This window comes from Nicotiana tabacum, chromosome 22, assembly GCF_000715075.1.
Source record: "Nicotiana tabacum cultivar K326 chromosome 22, ASM71507v2, whole genome shotgun sequence".
Taxonomy (NCBI): Eukaryota; Viridiplantae; Streptophyta; class Magnoliopsida; order Solanales; family Solanaceae; genus Nicotiana; species Nicotiana tabacum.
The window spans coordinates 215,405,275-215,411,437 of NC_134101.1; positions in this window are offsets into that span (position 1 = coordinate 215,405,275).

Sequence of the window (6,163 nt, forward strand, 5' to 3'; positions counted from 1 at the left end):
ACGACCGCAAATATACCCTTGAAGCTTCAGAGGAAGTTTAGCGGAAGTGCGGTCGTCACTTCATATTATGTGGCCGCAAAAGTAGTTCACACTGACAAGCTTGAAAAGTTCGGAGATGCTACAGAAGACCAAGAGAGAAGCCTCTTAAGAATGCAGTGTACAGCCAAAATATGCAACAGGACAAGCTGAAGTGCGGCTGCTATGATTATTATGCGGCTGCAGGATTCCTCCCATTGCAAGAGTAGAAAAAAGTATGGTCCACACACCAAATTGTTAGGAAAACTTGGCTAACAATAAATTAAGCCAAGTAAGGTTTTGACTAGTTTTATTAAAGGATTTGAACTAGAGATAGGAATAAACCCACTTAGACTCATATCAATTGCTTATATTGCTACCTATTTGGTATAGAGAAAGCCAATTTTAGCATAATCACTGACCGAGAGGTATTGAGAGGGTACTTGAGAATTGAGAGTCATAATTCACCCCGATCTACCAAGAAAGTATTAATTACTATACCCATTAGGTTTACACTTAGGTGAATGTTACATCCCTAGGATTTTCCATTAATTGATTAAAACACCAAAATATTTCATTCTCTAGTTGCTACTATTTCGATTAATTTCTTAGTTGTTAAATTAGATTAAAATTACCCACTATGTTTTAAAGTCTAATTTAGCTATTTTATTACACCCCATGTTTTCGTACGTAAAAGTACGCCATAAGTAAATTATAAAGCTCAGAAATGAGATGTTACATCCCGCATTTTCGTACGTTGAAGATTCATCGTAAGTTAATCGTCGTAAGTTTAGGAATGAGATTATTTTGAGCTTATAAGCATTATGCTAATTCAAACAAGTGATGAGTAAATTCGTGAAGGTGAGAAGGTAAGCAAATCAAAGAAAATAAATTTCGTCGAAGTTTGAGATTTTGGGATAAAAATATGGCCCGAGCTAAAATATCCGGTATTTATAGACTAATACCATACAAGGTAGCACATGATCATGATAGTAAGGTGTATTAGTTATGTAAAAGTGGATAGTATTTAAAGTAAGTTGAGGTAATTCTTAATTATGTGAGTAATTGATTAATTATTGGGTAATAAGAGATTACCCAGTTAATTAAGAAATTATTGGGTGATTAATTAAATAATTGGTAAGATTAAACCCTCCCCACGTGGCAGCAAGCCACCCCAAGAATTTTGACTCTTAAGTCACTAATTATGTGAAAATATTAGAAATATAAGATTTGGCATTCTTAAAAAGGTGAGTCACCTATCCATTTAATATGTAAGTCTTAAAAACGTGAGAGTCTATCCATTCTTAAGAACATGAGTAACATATCCATTTAGTCATATCCATTCTTAAGAACATGAGATTTGGCAATTATAAGGGAGTACAATGCAATCTTTCTCTAGAATATTATACGGATTATTCCCGATTTCGATTTCGCCGTTATCTGTTTCGTCGCAATTAACGAGTGCTAGAGGGATTGTCAAGAGAATCTACTCAGGTATGTTAAGGATATCCCTTCTTTCCTTTTTGTATGATCCATACAATGCAAACGAAACGAACAAATGCATAACTTTCATAAATGACTGTATTCATAGGAATGCTAGAGATGCCTATATTCATGATTCCCCATGTATCCTATTATTCTATCGTCTGTTCATGTGTCTCAGAAAATATGTAAGTTGATAAAGTTTATTTCATGATATTAATCAGAGGTATAATAGTCTTATGACGACCGAGAGATTTAATTGGCGTACTTCTTATGCATTGCATTTATTTATACATGTACATTGACCCATGATCAGACAGTGTCATATACATATATATATATATATATATATATATATATATATATATATATATATATATATATATATATATATATATATATATATATATATATGTGTGTGTGTGTGTGTGTGTGTGTGTGTGTGTGTGTGTGTGTGTGCACATATGCATGACACTATAAGTATTTCAAGATTTATAGAGTTATCCAGACTTATAGGTTGAGTCATTTACTCCATGTTTATTCCTTGTCTTTTATAAACTTATTTATGTGCCTTACTTACTCGGTACATTATTTGTACTAACATCCTTTTGTTGGGGATGCTGCGATTCATGCTTACAGGTCCTTATAGACAGGTCGAGAATCCTTCAAGTAGGCTATCAGCTCTGTGGAAGGTGTTAGTGCGCTCCATTTGCTCTGCAGTTGCTTGTTTCGTTAGTATGATTAGGACATGTGTTTATTAGTATGGCGGGTCCCTGTCCCGACCTTTATGATATTTATGTACTCTTAGAGGCTTGTAGACATATGTCGTGTACGTGGAAAATTGTATGGCCTGGTCGGCCTATGTTCAGTATAAGAGTGATCATTTTGGTCTTATAGGCCAATATGGTGTATGTGTAAGTTCGTATTCCATCATGCCTTACTCTGGTTCATTAACCTATGATAGAATGATATGAAATATACGTTACATTGGTACTCGGTTGAGTAAGGTACCAAGTGCCCATCGCGGCCCATTGGTTTGGTCATGACAATACCAGTTCTATCCTAGGGGGTCTACAAGCCGTGTCTAGTAGAGTCGTATTTATGGGTGTGTTGTGCACCACACTTATAAGCAGGAGGCTACAGGGCATTTAGGACTATCACTCTTTCTTCATACTCTAGATCGTGTGGTAGATCTCAGTTGAAAGAACTCAATTTCCTAAATTCTATCTTATTCATAATACGATGATGCCTACATCCAGAAAGACGATTAGTAAGAGATATAGCTGTGGAAGAGTTTAGTCAGAGGAACTCGATTTTTGCATCATGCTTATGACAGATAACTATGAGGTATTCAGCAGATCATGTGTACTAAGATGTGTAAGCTTCTTGATAAGGATCCTTAATGCAAGAATGTCTATCCACACTTATGGTAAAAAAAGAATAAGAAAATCGGAAGGTAGACACAAGTTTCAACAAGTAAAAAAAGCAAGGTGAAGAAGGGTATTAGGTACCCAGTTAATGAAGATTAATAGTATTTACAATTTAAGCAGAGAAATATAAGCATTTTGAGTTACCTTCAATTGTAACAGAGGTATGTACAATTATTCACACCAGTCTTAGTTATGATCCATGGGATCCAACAGTAGTAGTATAAGAAAAGGACGGACATCAGGATCCGGCTGGGGTCAGAGTGACCCATAATGATTGGTGGATTGTTTGCATTTCCAAAGGATATTGTAAATGTGCTAATGAATCTCCTTGCGAGACACCCGGATGGTGCACTCTAAAATAGTATATCTGGATATGAGTACTACAAACATAGGCACTGGAAGCCTAGAAGGGATAAATATTACCTTAGTATGGCTATCGTCCCTAGTAGGTAGAGAATGTTAGGCAACCCGAAGAGCCCATGGATGGAGCAAAGGGAGCTAAAGTCAAAAGAATGTCTTATCGAAGTTTTCGGAATAAAGTGATTGACAGAAATGTTAGCAAGAAATAAGAAGACAGTTATTGAAGAATTGTGAGTAAGACGTGATACATGACAACAATAGATAAAAAAAATGACAGTATTACAGAGTCCATGGTCAAGGGAAGGAAAAGAAAAGAAGTGACAGGCTTTAAGACAACAAAAGAATATAGGCCACAAAGTCATATCCTCATTTTGAGAAATAAGCTCGTGACTCCAACGCGACTACCTAAAGGAAAAGTTAGACCCCAAAGTAGTACAAATCAGTATGGGATGGTGAACAAGGTAAACTAAACCTAAATTAGGGGCTGCGTGATTTGATAGTGGTCAATATCATGAGAATTTCAGATTGCATTCCGGCGATAATAGAATAGACAATAGAAGAAGATTCATAAGAAATTCGGAGAAAGGTCATTCAAGAAGACGCTTCCCTAAAATAGGAAATGTGAGCAAAGTTAAACTTAAGGGACTAAATGTGTCAGTTACACTAGTTGTCACCCTCGTAAGTAAGGAATTTCGTTATCCTTGGTATAGATGGATTACCGCATGATGAGTAAGGGTCATCGATGATGTGAAAAGATGCCAAAGATGAAGAGGTAAAACATCTATACATAGGTTATCATAACACTAAATCTTAGTACTCAACTAAAGGGGGAATTTGGACTGACGTGATATTAAGTAAGAATTAAGTTGTTTTAGATATGGAGTGGTAAAGAAGGAATACGATAAAAATAAGAAAGCGATGAAGTTGCACTTATTCAAAGCCTAAAGAGATGCAACGACTCCAGAACATTATGCAAGCACAACGTCAAGGAGAGGAAGCAAGGGTTCCGGCCCCGGATGTTATTAACAAATAAAGAGCCAGCACAAGATGTAAGTTAAGACAAAGTAAATAACCCTAGAAAGGTTACACGGAGTATTGATATGAGAATGGGCCAACATGTAGTTAATAGTTGATTTAGGAAAAGCCTAGTTATGGCTAGTCAAGGGGATACAGACAAATCAGCATGACGTGCAAGATAAATATAGTAAAACCCAATATAGTGAATTCAGCCCTGTAGTTATGACATTGTAATACTTGAGAAATATTCAGATAGGAGTCGGGGTAGTTAAAGGTACCATATGAGTGTTATAGAAATAAACGAGAATGCCATTGGGAAGATAGTAAAAATATCAACTTCCGAAGCATCCCTACAAGCACAAGGGCGCGGAGGTAAGTAACCACGAATAATTATAGGCGAGTAAGGACATCAAAATTTTTATCGAGTATATGATGTAATAAGCTCGCAACGTTGCAAGAATCAGAGGGTCCTCCCTATGTACTATAATGAAAGTCTAGCTGAAATAAGGAAGAAGGCTTCAACCTAAACATAGTAACTTGAAGGAGAAATGGTCATGTAAAAACAATCTCACTACAAAATTGTATGCATGCCAAAAGAAAGTGGCACCTATCGTGGCTATTGAACGGGAAGTAAAGTCAAAAGTAATATTTGAGATCATATAAGTCACACAAAACTTTCGGTATGCGTGGGAACTAAGATAAGCCAAGTATTCATCCAACAAGTGGCAGAACGACCAAAAAAAATAATTGCTTGCAATTAAAGAAAGTTAGGGAGGAACAAAAGGAATTATTCGATCAATGATCCAGAGATAATTACATTATGAATGCACCTAAGATTTCAGAGTATTATCCATGCAGCATATATGTTGACAATCATATAGCCGTAGAAGATTCAGGTATAAGTTAAAAGAAAGAATTGAGTCCAGGTCATAAACAAAGGATTGAATCGCTAAGAAAATTGTATCATGGATATTCCGTAGCGGCCATGAAAGGCCAAGGTAATAACTAATACCATGAGCCACAGATTGGAATATAGCTTAAGCCTACATAAAGGCCGATCAGAAGGAAGAGGAAACTAAAGAGTTACATCAACTAAGTAAATTAGGAGTCTGATTATTGGACCCAAAAAGTTATAGACATCATGATTGAGAACATTGCAGAATCACTCTTAATATCAGAGGTACAAGAGAGATAGTACAACAACCATATTCTACAACAGCTATACGATAAAGCCAGTTAGAAGATTACCAGCCTCATAAGAAGCCTGTATGAAGCTTTCACTAGATTGTGTATGCGCCAGAGGTGCAAGTATTATAATAGAGCTTCAAGTTGTGGAGGTGAATTTTACATATGTGGAAGGGAGGTTATGAAAGGAGTAGAAGAGGTGAAGCGATATTTTAAGGTAAGTAAGGTAAAGTTGAACAACATACGAGATACTCAGGTGCAGAAAATTATGAATAATCTATACTTCAGATAGAAAATTATTAGTGGCATATCTTCCAGCCTATGGTTTCTAAGTACCGAGAGATCTAGCCAAGAGAGTAAAGGAGAGTTAGAGACGATGTGATGTCTCGCTTGATGTTCCAGAATAACATAAGGAAATATATGGTGCAAGCCAGTGGAAGGGATATGTATAGTTCGCAAGTTAAAGTATAGTAAAGTGACAAAGTTTTATGATAGGAGTAAGTATAAGAAAGGACAAGTGGAAAGGTGATGAGAAATGGATAAGTCCTCAGGATTAAGCCAGTGAAAACAAGAGAACTAATGGTTTCTATAAGTTATAGAATGTTCAGTATAGCCTGAATAAACTCAAAGGAGTCTGAGACTAATGGCATTTAAAAGATATGAAATGCTGCCCT